We start from the raw sequence: 17,604 nt of genomic DNA on the forward strand, positions 1-17,604 counted from the left end.
TCTCTAACACACAATAAAGGTGAATTTTCCTCCTCTCCTACATTTTCTTTTAGCTCCTGAGACACCTCTTCTGGGTCATTTGTTCTGGATAGTTGGTGATGCTGGTCTGCTCAGCTCTCTCACCCTAAACAGGTCCCCTGTGAATTGAGAACAGCCACTTCATCTATGTCCCCTCCACTGGTCCCAGACTGAAACACAACAAAGGGAGGGAATTTAGGGACATAGCACTGGGAGTGGACCTTTCATTGAAGAATTTCCAAAAGGTTAAGCTTTTTCATTTCTCCCAGCTTGATATACTCTCATAGCTCTCTTTGGCTTAGCCTTGAGATTTGAAACATGTAAATCACTGCTCTGAGAGATAATTCCTTTTTAATTCAGTTCTTCCCTCTGTAAGAGAAAGGGTCTAGTAATACTTACCTGACACCTCACACTGCAGTGAAATAATTTTGTTAATACATATAGTTCACAGTTCATTAATTAAAATATTAGTCTTTGAGATTTATTTTAGTTATATTTTCTGCAGTTTCACATGGTTTAGAGGGCTTTGGAAACAGAAAAATATCAGAATGAGAGAGTTTGCATGGCAGGAGGGGGGATTTCCTAGTCACAGACCAAGTTTTTTGCAGGAGATATCTTAGATTACCAGCAAAGAGAAAAACATATCTTCTTTCCAGTGTGAACAATCCAGATTTCCTCATTTGATTAAAAAAAGATCCAGAAAACTATCAGCAGAGAAAGCAGAAAAAGCAGCCCTTAAAAATGTCTATTTCAGAACAATTTTGCTGCACTTGCTTCAAGTTCCATTTCCTACTTCATTGTTTTATTGTGATTATAGTAGAAAACATATTCCCTTCTTTGTAGGTGACTCATAATCACTGTTGCTGACTATTCATTTAGTTCAGACTTGCTGCTGTGTCCCAGCCCTTGTCTGAGACCTGCTTTGTTCTAGTATTTGATTGGGAACACGAGCAGGTTTATTCCTCTTTTTCTACTTCATAAGGTAAACAAAGAAAAGATATTTCCCACATTTTCCATGTGTTTCCAGACATATCTTATCTTCTATATTTGTCACTACAAGCTAATGTTTCAGTGTGTTTAAAGTTGACCTCTCAAGTTGTGAACTTCCTTGAAAAACACTGATAAGCAAAGAAACTTTAACAGCTTAATAGTGAGGGAGTGGTGGTGCCATGAGTTAGCATTAGTGTTTTATCTCAAGAAAGCAGAATGCAAATGTGGCAAAAGTTCCCACACAAAGACATAAATCTATTGAGAAATCATCATGGTGGCTTCAGCACAGTACTTATAAGAGGAAGTGGCCTGTATTTCAGAAGGAGCATTGTTCCAAGGTGCTTGCCAAAAGATGTGGTTTCTCTCTCAAGTCTGTGAAGGGAGGTGTGCTGCTGAAGAGTAGCATCAGCCACCATGGCATTGTAAAATGCTTTTCACTATTCTGAAATCCTGTGAGGACCTTGACCTATTGAGAGCCCTGCAGGAAGGACACTGGGGGATCAGAGGCTGAACATGAGCTAGAATTGCGCACTCACAGCCCAGAGAGTCAAGTGTACTCTGGGCTGCATCAAAAGAAATGTGACCAGCAGCTTGAGGATAGTGATCCTCTCCCTCTTGTCTCAAGAGATACCCCTTGGAGTACTGTGTTCAGCCCTGGGGCTCTCAGCAGAAGCAGGACACAAATGTGCTCAAGCAGGTCCAGAGTAGACCCACAAAGAAAATCAGGGGGCTGGAGCACGCCTCCTATGAAGGCAGTCTGAGAGAGCTGGGGTTGTTCAGCCTGGACAAGAGAAGACTGGGGAGACCCTACACCACCTTCTAGTAAATATGGGGGGCTACAGGATAGATGGGGAGGTACTCTTTGTCAGTGTGTGTAGTGATAGGATGAGAGGCAACGTTTGTCATGGTTTAACTTTAGCCCTATGTCAGCCACACTCAGATGCTCATTCATTCCCCCCTGCCAGTGGAAAGAGTCAGGATGGGGATGGGGAACAGAACTGGAAAAGTGAGAACACCCGTTGGCTGAGATAAAGACAGTTTAATAGGTAAAGCTAAAGCTTCACACAGGAAAACAAGGAATTAATTCACCACTTCCCATGGGCAGGCAGGTGTTCAGCCATTCCCAGGACAGCAGGGCTCCATTCCAGTGGCTTGGAAAGACAAACAGCATCACTCTGAACAGCACCCCCCCCCCCCCCCCTTACTCCTTCTTCCCATCACTGTATATTCTGAGCATGATGCCATATGGTGTGGGATATCCCTTTGGTCAGTTGGGGTCAGCTGTCCCACCTGTGTCCCCTCCCAGCTTCTTGTGCATCCCCAGTCCCCTTGCTGGTGCAGTGAGAAGCAGAAATGGCCCTGACTCTGTGTAAGCAGAGCAGAGCAGTATTGAAAACATTGCCATGTTATCAACATTGTTTCCAGCACAAATCCAAAATACAGACCCATACTATCTACTGTGAAGAAAATTAATTCCATCCCAAATAACACCAGCATATGATTTTAAATTGAAAGAATACAGATTAAGATTTGATATTAGGAAGAAATTCTTTACTAAGAGAGTGATGAAACATTAGAACAGATTATCCAGAGAAGTTGTGGATGCCCCATCACTGGAAATCTTCAAGGCCAGGTTGGATAGAGTTTTGAGCAACCTGGTCTAGTGAAAGGTGTTCCTGCCCATTCCAGGTGTCCCTGGGAGTGGAACTAGATGGTGTTTGAGGTCCCTTTCAACCCAAATCATGCTATGATTCAATAGGTGAGATTTATACTGTGAAGGATGGAGGAGCAAACCCTGCTGCAGTTCCACCTTCCTCTCTTAATATGCACTAGCAATTTGACCAAGTAGGATCAGTTGTTTCCCAATATTTTTTCAATTTTGCCCAGGAGTTTTTAAAGAATGGAAACATGGTTAGGTATAGAATGAAGAAATCTCTTCTTAATACAGTTAATTCAGACAGAGCTGGTGTTTCTTGCTTTTCCATTAATTTGTTCATTACTCAGTGAGTGTTTTACATAAATAAAACTGAGCCCAGTACTGCTTGCAAAATCAGTTCCCCACATGCATCATTATTCACTCTTTCCATTTTTCCATTGGTTGCCTAAGCCACATGGTATGATTTTTAATCACTGTCCCCATGAAAGTATATGTACAATAGTTTTACTAACAAAAGGAAGGATGTTATCAAGTTTTCATTCTCTCATGGACAGTGCAGGAACTTAGTGGATTAGGAATAGGCAAGTTGGCAAAAACAGGAAACTTGTTTTTATTTTTTTCTCCTGTTCTTTTACAGTAGGTCTTCCCCTGAAATACCACTATTGGAAAGTATAGGAGAAAAATGAGATATGGACTAAGATTTTTAAAGATAAGATTTTTAAAATTCCGTCTTATCTGAGGAACAGTAACTCCGTATGTACATGGCTCTATATTAAGCAACAGCAGAACAATCAGAAATTAGTGGAATACCTAGATCCTAGTACATGAGTCTATGGAAGAACAAGAGAGGGAGCCAGTCCTGTGCTGAAGGAGCAAGTCAAAAGGCTGAAGGAGAGATATCCTTGCATGAACATTATGATTATCCCAGAACCCTTCCAGGAGAAAGCAGCTCTTATTCTGGCCAAATCCTCTGTGCAGCATGAGCACAAAGCATCAGAGTTGTATTTCTACCTGTTCATTGTGGAGCTCAGCCCTCTAACTGCAAAGCCTACGTGACTGTGGATTCAACAGTGCTTTATATCTTTCCTCACATGTGACAGTTTTCTATTATTTGTGACAAATTCTCAGTGCTATTTTCACAAACACTGAGTAACTATTTTATGGGGACATTTGTTCATTCCTCACTAGCAAAGTTGCTGTTAGGGTCTCCTTCAACCTCCTGACTGGCTGGGGGAGGAGGGGAAGGACAGTACAAGAAATTTGAACTTCTCTCTTATTTCCAAAGCAGTGAAATAGTTGTACTTGTCTCCGTATATTATCAATGTGTTAATGATCCAGTCAGCAATGGAATAAGGTAGGGAGCTACGAGAATATAGTCCTGATATATAGTTTATGCCAGCCCTAATCCAACAACAGGAAAATCCTAACATAAGCAGTTGTAGGATAGCTGCTGCCTATCCTGCCTCTGCTGGGACTGCTGGAGTGTAGTGCTTGGTGCAAAGGTATGAGTCTGAGCACAAATGTTCAAAGTAAGGCAAGAAAATAGTAGTAGAGATTTCTCCCACTTGCTCCATCTGAAAAACCACTGTTCTTTTGCTAAGTGGATGAGCTTGGAAAAAATTTATCAACAAACATTAATGGAGAAAAATTGAACTGTTCAAATGTTCATGAAAAAGTTAATAAGCCAGGGTTCAAAGAAAAAGACTAATCAGACTCATCTTCCTCCGAGAAATGTAACATATGCCTTCATCCTCAGTTAGGATCCTTATTGCAGAATGGCTAGTTAAAGGGGTTGTGTGTTTGATTGAAACTTTGTATTTTATTAAAATATTTTATTATTTTATTTCAACATAGTTAAGAGCATGTGCTTTGATTTAAATTTCTTCAAAATATAAGTAAGCATCATAATGTGTAAAGAAGCTAGAAAACTTGATGCAAAAGGCTAGTTTTTGGAACCAGAAAAAACATTTTTAATTAACTAAAATAAATAAGATTCATATTGTTTTCTAGACAGAGGATGATTAGGCATTTAGATCCAATTCCTGCAGGGTACTTGTGCATTCTCTTACAGATTAAAGCGGCTAGCAAAACAAAATCCAGACTGCTTCGGATCTGGCCCTTCTTCAGGTGTATAAAGAAAAGCAGTAAAAAAAGAAAAATCCGTTGAAAATTGCTGACCAAAAATCATTCACAACTCTGACCTTGCTGTCCCTAACCAGGCTAGTACAGACTGGCTGCATCTCAAAAATAATCGAGGTCTAATATGATGCTGACCCTGTTGTGTCTTTTACATTTTGGCATGGAAAGGAAATAACAGAATCTCTCCACAGGCTAGTCATTTATAATAAATACTGATTGGCTATACTGGTAATTTTATGTAATAAGGATATTAAATTGTGTCAATAAACCAGGAACAAGTGATGTGTAAAATAATTACCACTAAAGGGGACATAATAATTTACTTATTAAAATCCATAGATGGATTGTGTGACCCTCTGATTACAAAGCTAAGGAGCACATGACTTGGTATACGTGTTTTGGTCCAAACACCTCATTGCACTCTGTCAGATTACTGGCTCCTGACACTATATAAAATTCAGGTATGATTTATGGAGTGGCCTTTTGACAGGAGCTGGAATCAGAAATGGTTTAGGCTTTGCCAGTATTCAGCACAGTTTTCATTAGCTACTGATATAATGCAGGTATTACATTTAGTCAACCGAATTACATGTAGTTCTCCAAGATTCCCCCTCATTCCCTGTAGTCATTGTTCCACTCATAATAAAATTTTCCTATCAATTTGCCACAAGAGGAAGACTGAAGTTCACTAAATTACAGCCATGTGCATTTGTGCACTAGACAAAGTGATACCAATTAAAAGAAACGAAACAACAAATCCAACTTAATTCTATTTTTAAATTGTTCATGGAGAACAGGGAAACTGGCTCACAGAGGAGGCCACCTCTGAATTTCAAGCACTGGAAATTTCATTTCGCTTAATTAACAAAACAGCATCAGTCTAGAAAAGAATAAAACAAAGACAGAGATGCTAAATAATATGTCAAAAATGACACCTGGCCTCCCCTATGACTGATTAGTTTGAGAGGTTTGCTATGTGAGGTGGAAGCATCATTTTGCACTTCTTTCTCTCTGCTCCCTGTATAATTTAATTTTTTTTAGACAGCCTGAAATGGTCTTTCTACACACAGACAGAAAAAGAACCCCAGTTCTGACAGCTGAAGTGAAGCTATCTCAGTGGTTTAGCAGTACTGCCACACACAAGACTTTGGGAGTGGCCTGGGGGCACTCTCTTTATGAGCCTTTGATGCTCTGATGTGTCACAGAGGTGAGGCACTTTGACTTCAGGCAGCAGCGCTTGCTGATGGCTCCTGACTTTGTAAGCACCTCCTGATGACTGAATTATGACACAGCACTTGCATGGCATGGTTGGAGATTGCTTAGACCCGTCCTGACTGGGCAATGAAAAAAGTTAATAGATGTTTCATGTACAATGTGCTGGTACACAAAATCCATCCCAAATTAATCTGGCTGTGTATCAGAAGAGCTATTTAAAGCTGCAGCAGCAGCTAGGCTTCATGATATCTGTAATGCAGAATGACTTCCTGAGGCCATCTCCAAACTCTTTCTGCTTACAGCCTGTGATTACTCTTCTGAGATTTAGTGAGTTATTACTTTTTGTTTTTAACAGATACTTGCTGTTGTGACTTTTGTGCCAACAAGCATTCAATAGAGGACCAGAAATTGCTAACATACATCTCAGTCTGGAGACGTGGCACCCATGCCATCTCCTACTTTTGAGACATCAAAGTACCTTAAGCGTGCTGACTTTTGGGAAGGTCTTCAAACCCTTATTTCCATGGATATTCCTTTTTTCCTCTACTTTGGTGCTGTCTTCATACTGTTGGTTGGTTTTATGCTGTAAGCCTATACTCTTTATATATCTCTTCTCACCAGGTGAAGTTAGTTCCAATGTGAATGAATCTCCTGGAGTCCCCCTTACCCTGGTATTGGCAGGGTGTTCTAGATGATGTTTTGTAGTTAAGTCACTTTAGCTCTGTCAGAACTCTGTTCACACACTGTGAATGAGCTGGGGAGTGATTATTTCCTTGCTATTTATTGCTTTACGTGTCAATTTTATTGCTGGGGTGTCACCTATGCATTATGGCTGGAAGTTGCTGGCTTCTTTGGTCTGCAGCCTTTCCTGCTTAGCTGTTGTTTCTCTTAACTGATCTGTTGCCTGTCTCTTGCCCTTCCAGATTGCAGCAGACCAGTCACCAAGGAAATGATTCTGACTTTCCTGTCTGTACTGGGCTTACATTTAGCTTCAGCAAGAGTTTGCTGTGGTGGTTCAATGCTGCAAAGTGGGGATTAGCTCTTATGTTTCCTACCTTCGGCATGTTTCTTCTGTCTGTCTCTGAAAACTGTTGATATGGAGGATAGAATGCTTGGCAATTTTTTATTCACTATGAGAAGAAGCTCCTAGTTTGACAATGTATTATTAAAATTCTGCTGCTCTACATTAAGCTCAGCACTGTAGCTTGTGTAATACCTTGCAAAAGGTGATCTATGCTTTTGGTTAATTTTCTTGGTTCTCACCCACTCTTATTCAAGCTGACATTAAGCAGCTAAGTGAGCACTTAAATTAAGAGTATTGTTTCTCTATTCTAATCAACACAGATGGGGAAGAGTACTTCACAGGGCAGTTTCTATCACAGGTTAACCTGCTCTATGAAACTACCTAGGTTTCTTTGCTGCTGGTGGGAGTGACTCTTCATTGTTTTACATCTTGCAGGATGAACTCGGGCCCAGTTCTGCTTACCCCAAATCAGAGTAATGGTGCCCTGTCTCTGTTTAATTTTTATCCTCAAATGTTCAGTCCAAAACAAGTTTTGGGCTAGGAATTCATGAGACTATAGCATCCTTTGTCAAAGGATTGCTCCATGCACATTGTTCCATGCACTTTGTTCACTTGTCTTTTACACTTGGTGCCTGGTTAGACAATATACTCCTCAATATCTCTTGTATTTATCCCCCAAGAAGTAACACATGCAAACAGATTTTACTGTATAACGAGCTCAGACTAGCAGTCACTTACTGGTAGTGGTGTAGCTGATGAATGCTCTCTTATTGAGAAATTGTAAGTCATTTGCTTATGATTGTCTATCCATATCCTGAGTAGAAATAGAATCAAGATTGGAAAAACTCATTCTTAGCACACTCAGGTGAAATCTTGGCCCTTCTGGAATCTGAAGGATCAAACTAATAAAAAACCTGAGAAATCTGTTTCATCCACCACTTCCTAACTACATTTGTATTCCAGACACCAGAGGTGACAATGCCAGCAAAGTAGGCTCAATCTCTCTTTTGTCTATCTTAGGAGAGCCCCACAACAGATTTTATGGCACATAGGCACATGGCAACAGGCACACAAACTACCATGAAGAAAAGTACAATGTGCACTTGTATCTTGACAGACACTCTGTGGTAATTACTTATATGTGTGTTCTCTCTTCATGATAAATGCAGCATTTCTGAGACAATTTACCTCTCAAAGGTGGAATTATTCTGATTTACTCTTTTGGAGAGCATGCTCAGCTCATTATTAAGAAACAGCTAATATAGTGTATATTCACACTTCAAGTTATCCTATTTGAGACTGTTGCTGTGCCCTAACTTCTGGTCCATCACAGAGCTAATGAAACCAACCTTTTCTTCAAGGAGGGCACAGCAACTTCAAATTTTGAGACTGAATATCTCAGGAAGTCAGTAACTGTGAGAGTCTGTGAGGGAATTCTATGTTTTATTATAGTTAGTGTTTTCAATTTGCTCAGAAAAACCACAGCAACTGTGGTTGGAAGTGTGAAAATTTTTGCAAAGGTATTACTCAAGTATTTGTTGAATTAAGGACGATTTAGTATGTAAGCTTACAGTCACTGCTTCATATCTAGGTCAGAGATAATATTTCTGTAATGAGTGCATATTGATCTGAGATTTTTGGTTCATTTTTCCTATTCTCTTAGGCCATAATACTGAATTTGCAGCACCAAAATCCAAGATGGTTTATGGAGAATTCAGGTTTTATTTTCTTATTAGGCTAGATTTGGATTGGATGTTATCCTTGTTCAAATGTTTTACCTGTCCTTTTTTCAGTGCAATATTTTTTAACACACCTTATACCTCAGCACAGTCTACAGTTATACTGGTCTTGGTGAGCTTGATGAAAAGGCAGTCAGCCCTTTGTGAATTGTTCAAGCATGAATGTGAGGAGATAAGCATTTCTCTTGTAAGAATTTGTAATTGGGGGAGGGGGGTGGGGTTGCAGGTTATGGATTACATTTTTCTGAGCTCCTGTCAAATTTTTTGTTTCTAATGCAAAAAAATCTATATGCCATGCAAAAGCATTTGTGTAATAAATGGATTTGATTACAATGTTTGGATGTTTGGACTAGAGCAAAGGTAGAGGAGAGTTACATCCATAATATTCACAACTGGACATGGGGTGAGCTGCAGCCTTCAAGTGAAGCGGTGTGTCGTTGCAACGGGCCCCCGGCTGGGTAATAATTAGCATTGACTCTGTGATTCACAGAAGGCCGATCAATCTTTTTATTAGATATATCATTATTAAGAAACTCATTGCTTTTATAGACAGTTACAATACAGTTGGACTTGATTGGTCCTTCAATCAAAACCCATCACCATTGGCTAATTAAGAAACCACCCTTTGGTAAACAAATCTCCATAACACATTCCACATGTTCACAACAACAGGTGCAGCAGGTTAAGATAAGAATTGTTTCTCATTCTTTTCTCTGATCTTCTCACAGACTTTTCCCAGAAAGGCCTGGGATAGTTGTCTGTTGCTTTCTGTGGCCAGAGAGCTGCTGCCACAGTGGTGCATATCCTGCTGCAAGAATCTCCTTGCAACACCAGCAACAGGGGCAGATTCACCAGGACTAGTACCACCTGCTAGCAAAATGTGTGGTAGCCCTTGTCCCAGCGCAGTGGGGAAGCTCAGTGATGGTACAACTCCCACATCACAACGGGGATTGCCTTCATCCCAGGGGAGCTCCTGCCAACCCTTGCTCAAATCAAAGGATATCTGTCTGAGTATAGAACTGCAAAAATTGGTTCCATGTTTATTTCCACAAACTCTAAGGAGAGTTGGTTGAGAATGAGGAGTTGGTGCCCGCAGAACTTCTTTATTGCATGACGTTTCTCACATCCACAAATCAGTCTGTTCATATTCATGATCAATGACAAAGAACAAGATTCAGAGAAAAGGACAGTCTGACAAATCCTTGAGATCAAATGGTCTTAAAGAGAGGACATTTTTATGTCCCCTACTGAATTCATATTTATGGAATACATTTCCTATTCTTTGCAACACACAAACATTTGTATGGCTTTTGTTTTGACTTCTACAAGTTGTTTATTTTTAAGATATCAAACCTGTATTAAATAAGGCAATTGAAAATACATAAAATGTATTCTGGGATAACTAGAATTTATCCTATTGAAATCGTAGAATTTCAAATGTTAAGATCAAGTAATCCATAATAGCAGCTATAAAAAGTGGCAGTGTAGCCAAGTGAACTGTATGCTGGGATCCAACAGACATGGAACATTTTCTTTCTTGTGTCTCTGAGCTGCTTAGGCAGGTCACTTTACTTCTTTCTGCCTCAGTTATTCCATCTAAAAATGTCAATAATAATGCTGTCATACTTTGTGATGTTAGGTAGTACTACAATAACCTCTTCTTTATATGCAGGAACTGAGAGCTATCAGAAATAAAAATATATTTTCTGTGATGGACTGTTGCTTTTAAGGCTCAGAGAAGACTGTCAGCAAAGTTGCTATTTTTGGCTGCAAAAATTGTGGGTTTGAGTTTATTGCTAGAATGGATTATCTTCCAATAAAAATTGTATTTCATTTAAAGCTTGCTTACTGAAGAATATACACTACAGTCACCACATCAGATTTCATAATTTATATACATTTTAAATATAAATCTATTATTCATTAATTGTTCCTGTTACAGCAATAGTGGATGACACATTCATTATAAGCAGCACCTATTTCCAGAGACCAATAAATTTTTGAAATAACTAGATTCTGAGTAGAAATTGTCATAATTAATTTCATTCCAGGGGTGAATATTTTGGATGTTTAATTTTAAAAATCTGAAATCAAGTTGGATTATTTTTCAGGATAAGATGTGCAACAAATGACAGATCTTATTTGGTTTGGTTTTTAGCAGTTATGAAATACACTGATCAATGTGGTTTCCTTTAATAAACCTGTTGAGTATTGCATTTCATCTTCTACAAGAAAAATAAGGGGGAAATCCACCAAATTTGGGGTGGTTTTTTTTAAGCATAGAGTGACTTAGCTGTTCAAGTTCTATGGAAAATCAACTAGGCATTTTTGCATAAGTCACTTAGGCTCAAAGTTTCCCATATATAGCTAGGGCTCATTGAAATTGCATTTTAGTTGAAATTAGTTGCAATGGTGTAAGGTGCTTTTAAAGTTTTGGATTTTCTGAAAATTTTGCTTTGAAGTGAGTGGCTAACTTAACACCAGAAACCAGCTGATAGCCAGTGTGGTCCCACTGTAAAGCCCTTGATAAGGGGATAGGAGCAGACTTGGGCAGCAGTGATTGCATCCAAGGTTCTCTATTGTTCAGGGAGAACACCAAAAACAGTGCAGAGATATTTTTTAATTCCAGTAAAAAACCTGAATTGCCCTCATGGAGAAACTTGTGCTTCTCTCTTTGACTTTGGTAACCTGGTTTATTTATTTAGTGACTGGAAAATCAAACCAAGAACTGTAACTTCATTGTAGCTGTATTGATGTCCCCTGTCTTGTGTGGAGAGTTTCTTCCCTGGCAACCATCTAAAACTACCCTTTACACTCTTTGAAATGCTTCTTTAGTGCTTGCCTCTACCTGTGCCTTAAAATCACTCTCATCTGTCTTTGGTTAGGCAAGTGACTCCTGCTTTTTATGCTAAATTGTTTGTTTTACTGTTACTTAATCCTCCCAAATCACCACCACACCCTCACATCTCCCTGTGAGCTCTGTCTGATATGCAGATTGGGAAAGGTTTGGGGTGGGGACTCTATTTTTTGATCAGTACATTTAGCCTAGCGCAAGGAGACTGATCCCTAGCTGACACCCTGTGCGTCGTGATAACACAAGATAATAAGAGAGGCTTTTATAGGCTAGCAGGTATTTATAGGGCAAATGATAAATAACTAAGGGAGGTTGTGTTTTGTGTAAGCAAAGAAATATGATTAAATCTTCTGCAGGAACTTGAGCCTGTTCAGTGCATAAATCTTTCCTAGCCTTTCTGCTACATTAATACACAATCAACTCCTATGAAGACCTAACTCCATTGCTTTCAGTGATCCACAGTCCTTACCTGTAACAATAGCCAAGCTCAACTGAAGTTATATTTTAAATTTTTCCTAATCAGTACAGAATTGAATTTTTTCTAAGACGCATTCTGTTCATTTTATGTGCCGCAACTGGAGCTCTGTCATTAGAAAAGAAACATTTGGGGGTCTGGGAAACAAAACAGGAATGCCAGTAAGGTAATTATCATAACAGTCAACTCTGGGAGTGCAGGAAGTGGTGCTCTGTGGTGCGAACACTGCTCGTCACAGCCCCCAGCTGAAATGAGACATTTCCACTAGATAACTCAAAGTAAGTTTTAATATTATTTTTAATCATGAAAATGGTTCAAACACTCTTTGGTCTATTCATTACAGCAGGAGTGGTTATTTCATTTTTTAATAGGAGCACTTACAAACAATCCAAGTGTAATAACCAGCAGCATAAAATTATCAGTGATTGAGTCGATGCTGAACTTCTCACTTGTCAAACAGCGCAGATTGTTTTTTTCCCTTTTTCTTGGCTCTTAGGTAAATTTACTTCTAGCTAGCATCTCACATCAGACAAAGAGCAGGGAAGGGATGAAAAAACACAAAGCATATGCACTGCAAGGCCAACACAATTTCTTGTTTGTGAATGAAAACTAGGGCTGTAAGCTAAGTGGGAAAGGCTGGCTGGGAGCTGTCATGAATTCTTGCAAGCAAAAACATCAGGGATCAGAAAGCTGGTTCAAAAGGCAAGTGAAAGTTGATGAATTACTTTGTGCATGTTTTAATTACCCTATCATCCTGAGATTCTTGTGTATTGATCTGAACAGTAGTAATAAAGTGCTTTCCTCCCCTCACTCCCTTCTAAGCATTAGAGCTTTGTTTATTAGGTATGCTTCTAAGGAGAGAAATTATTCATCTTCCAGACTAGCATGGAGAAAAAGGCGAAAAAAATATAAATGGGCGGGCATGATCTCTTCTGCTATTCAATATGTTAAATCTAAATTGTTCATATAATTATTCCAGCATGTATTTTCTTCTAGGCTGCAGTGAGGCAGAAAAATTTAAAACATGAGAAATTGGACAATGCTAATGCAAAGTGAAATGTAGTTAAATGTTACATTCCTTTCAATGTCATTTACCAATAGTTATGTATCATGCTAAAATGAAAGGAAAATATTAGTCTGAGAGTCGGTGTATTAGTGGGATTTACAATAACTAATATTTGAATAACCCTGAAAATAAACCTGAAATGAATATTACCAACACTTGATCAAGAACAGCTCTGGGCAAAGGTGGCTGGGAAGGATACCTCAGAATAATTTTGAGAAGGTATTTTTTGTAAGCTCGTCAGGGATCCTTTGTCATTTAAAACTATTCACTTTGAATATTAAATAGTATAAATCATGATAATAAAAGATAAGGTTAACGACCTTTATGAGGTAATGGCAAAAGAAGACAAAGGAAAAAAAGTGGTTTCACAACAGCACTGAAAGGAAGCATTCTGAATCACATATTACATGCAGATAAACTTGGACATTCATTTGATCCTTAAGTTCCTTAAAGAACTTGCACTACGAATTTGGCTTACCTAAAAACTGCAAATTCTCTCATCAAATCACAAAACAAGACACTAATAAACTGAAAATGAAGTGTCTCGATCCAGATTTCACTCAGCCACCAGGACAAAGTGCCTAATGTCTCCCCATTTCCCTCCCCTTGGAATGGGCCTGCCAAACTCTGCTGAGACTTGTGAGACATGCAGGCAAGCAGAGACCAGTGGGGCCCCCATGAAGCTCTTGTATGAAGGATGGGGCAAATGTATGAGCGATGGGATTCCAAATCCCATCTTTACCCAATAATAATTAATAATTAATTAATACTTAACACCCATCTAGCGCTTTACAAGCATTAACTAATTAAGCTAATTCACCCAAGGTCAGTCCTTTGTACTCACACAATACCCAAGATCTTTTTGATCATACACCCTAAAGAGTAAAAACAGTATATCAGTAATGTTCATTTTAGCCTAACATTATTTGGAGATTTTGATCATTAGGGATGGAATTAATCAAATATCTACTGTGTCCCATTTTTGCATTTTATCTTCCATTCTGCATTTACTATTTTTATCTTTATTAATAGCTACTGCTCAGTGGCCTTAAAGAATTTCTCCATTCAACAGAAACTTTTCTTTCCAGAGACTTATGCTAATTAGTACCTTGTTTGTGGCTTCAGTGTGATTTATGAGCTACTCTGAGCCCTGAATAACAAAATATCAGGCTATCTCCATAACTGTCTATTAATTTGTTTATCTTTCTATCTGTCTACCTATCTGCAGAAATTTAAAACAGTGCAATAACTTTCAGATCAGTGACATTAATGCAGCATTAGATTAAAAGAATGTTACTTTATACAGGCATAAATGTAATTTAGAGGCACTTAGAGGAGGCTATATACTTAACATGATTCTTGGCCAGTGAAGACAGGTTGATCCCACTCATTTTGGGATTGCTAATTTGCAGTTAATTAGGAAGATTGATTCTGTTCTCTGATGCATAGGCCCAACCCTAAATGCATTTTTCCGGTTTCCGTGGCACCATGCTAGTTATCATTGTCAAGGTGCACGTATAACTGAATGACATGGTTCTTCATAAAACATAATACTTTGGGAGTTTGGGAAAGTAAATCTAGTAAGCTTCAGCAAACATTTTTCTGGTTTACCCTGTAGACCAAAATCTAGTGTCATCTGCATTTAAAACAACTTTCAAATCACATTCCTTTGAGAAGGTTTATTGCAATTAGCAAATAAAACCAGAGACTCGTTTTAATGCTCAACCAAAATAACATAGCTTCATAGTTTGAAGGAAATAAAATATTGACATTTTGCTTGAAGGAACTTGTATCCTTAAATAAATGCAGTGGGCATGGCATACTTAAGCTTGTACCTTTTATAGAAGCTAACATTTATTTTCAACGTGTTATCTCTTGAGGAGATTCTTCCCCTGTACTCTCAAAATACAAGCTGCTATGAACGGATTTGGGGGAGGAGTGAAGATGGAATTATCGGCAGCTGGTGTGGGCTAGCAGTAAATTGCTGCTCCCTTAGAGCAGGGGGAAAGCTGGGGGAGCTGTGCTTCCGGAGGGAGTCTCAGGGCACAGTGTCTTGTGGGACTGTCCTGGCCCAGTGCAAGTCACTCCTGATGTATAAAGATCAAATCTATTCATGAAAAGTACATCTAATAAGTTGAGCTTTCTTTTACAATTTACCTGATTTTAGACTGGTCATTTCTCCTCCATTTGGGTTTTGGTGGGTATCAGATCTTTGGAAAGATAAACTAGGACAATTCCTTGCTGTGCCTCTGTCACACCAGACTCTGCCTGCAATGGTCTTCCCAGCTAGTTCTTTTCTCTGCGTCTGTACATTCACATAGAAGTCACGATAGCTATTGCACACATCATCCTATCCATATCCTACCAAAGTTATAGCTACACTGTGGTATTCTTCTATTGTCAGACAATTTTTCTGGACTGATTGTTTTAATAAAAAGCATGCTTTCCAGCAATTTTGCCACAGAAAATCTGTTCCAGGTTATGTGCCATGGGAGTATGGCACTAATTACACATAAATAAACAATTCCTTCATCTATCACTTTACAAACAATGAGGAAACTTTCAAAACAAGTCTATGGAAAATTCCTAGGTGTTCTAAGACAGCAAAATGAGGTGTGTCGAGTCAGTCTGAAGAAGCACAGATATACAAAACCTGAGAACCTATTGAGGGCCAAAGGCATTTTCTTATCCATTTGAGGAAAGAAAGAGATAAGGAGAAATGAGATACTTGCTATTGAATAGTTCCCAGACTCAGTAATTTTCCTTTCAAAATTTCAGTGTCACTGTGTTCAACATCTTTCTCTTATCCCTTAACCTTTCAATTTTGCAGTTGTCAGTGCTCATAGTCTTATAAGCCGCCAGTTGCAAATAAAATGAAAAATATAAAATACCAAAATATCGACCAGATGTAAGCATGCAGGGTAGCAAGAACAGGCAGTGGACACACCTCTCAGTCAGCCCCATCAGCTCATTTGATATACACATGTGGCTTGTTGTCAGAACTTGTGGTTGCAGCCCAAAAGGATCAGGATCAAAGCAAGAGCTTTCCTAGTTCAAAGCCAAATTTGTGTCTTTGCTGGCTCATTTGAATTTTTCATCCAGACTTTCATGGCTTCCTTGTGTGCTTGTAATTACCACATCTTTAAAACCTGACAATCCCTTCATATGGGCCAAATTCTTTTCTCAGATTGTGCTTGTGCTCTACACAGGGGTCCAAGAAAAGATATACATATGCTCTCTACAACACAAACTTTGGGCCCAGATTTGGTCCATTAAAATGCGAATAGAAAAATAAGCAAGTTATGAATGTATACTTCACAGACAGGAAAAGAAAGTAATTCAGAGGCTTCCATACAGTATCCTTGGGATCCAATACATACTTTTAGGGTGTCCAGTAGATGTTAGGATAAGTACATAGCTGAATACTTTCTCTTTGAACAGTAAATAAGCCCAAATCTGCCTAGCAGAAGAATTAAGCAGAAGCTTAATCAATCTTGCATTAGTAGTACCAGTGGATGCATTGTAGGTTCACTCTTGGTTGGAATACAAAGGCTCTAATCTCCACTTGTGTGCTCCTAACTCTTGCTTAGGGCCTAGCTCCCACTGATTTCCATGACCAAGATGATGAGTGCCTTTGGAACTCTAAAACAGCACAAAAAGAGCATGAATTGTCAGCGTCCTCTGGAGTGGGGAAATCCCCCCTAAACAGAAAGTCTGTGAATCTCAGACTCACAGCACCCACATGCACATGCTCAGGCTAAACAAAGTTTGTAGGTCACTTGTTGGAAGTGAAGACTAGATAGCAGATTTTAGAACTGGCAGCAGGAAGTTTTAAACATGGTGTGGAGAGAAAAAAGACCTGATCTGGAGATCATGGGGCCATAATCAGTTTTAGTGTGCTTTCTACACTCCTTTTACTGGGCACAGAAAAAGATCATAAGGAACCAGAAAATTGGAAAATACTTATAGAAGGCACCCAAAAGATCTACTTATTTAAACCTTCTGTGATATGTGGGTTTTAACCTCATTAACTCTTCCTCAACCAAGAGGATAATTTCCAGCCTTTCACAGGTTTTCCATTCCCACACTTCTGGAGGTCCTGTCTACATCCTAGCAGCCAGTCAAGCATCAGTTTAGCCTTTTCCTCTGAATCCTAGTTTCCTCTTTCCTCCATTTTATTTCCCTTTTCTTTTGTGATCTCCCAGCATATTTCATGACCACCACCTCTGAGCAGAGTCTGCAGCCCAGCTCAGCCGTAGTGACTCCCATTATCCCTCACTTTCCTCTGTGCGTGCTTAAATCCTTTCCTGACCTGCAGTAGGCCTTCCTACCTTGGATAATCCCACCGAGGGGTGCTCACCAGGCTGGGAGTCTCTCCTGGGCTTGCATCAGCCTGCTACATTCAAATCTCATGCTCTGAGGCTTCC

At 39.2% G+C, this 17,604-nt stretch overlaps 1 protein-coding gene and 1 long non-coding RNA gene across 6 annotated transcripts in view; both read left to right on the forward strand.

Annotated features, from left to right (window-relative positions):
* The window catches only part of MEIS2 (Meis homeobox 2), a 174,829-nt gene that overhangs the window by 120,762 nt on the left and 36,463 nt on the right, over positions 1 to 17,604 (forward strand). The window lies entirely within an intron of this gene.
* Positions 1 to 17,604, forward strand: part of LOC140684296 (uncharacterized) — a 38,085-nt gene continuing 20,481 nt past the window's right edge. Inside the window, exon 1 of the long non-coding RNA XR_012056361.1 lies at positions 1 to 17,604. This exon is cut by the window's right edge and continues 17,950 nt beyond it. This is a non-coding gene — a long non-coding RNA (uncharacterized lncRNA).

Source organism: Taeniopygia guttata, chromosome 5, assembly GCF_048771995.1.
Source record: "Taeniopygia guttata chromosome 5, bTaeGut7.mat, whole genome shotgun sequence".
NCBI classification, from domain to species: domain Eukaryota; kingdom Metazoa; phylum Chordata; class Aves; order Passeriformes; family Estrildidae; genus Taeniopygia; species Taeniopygia guttata.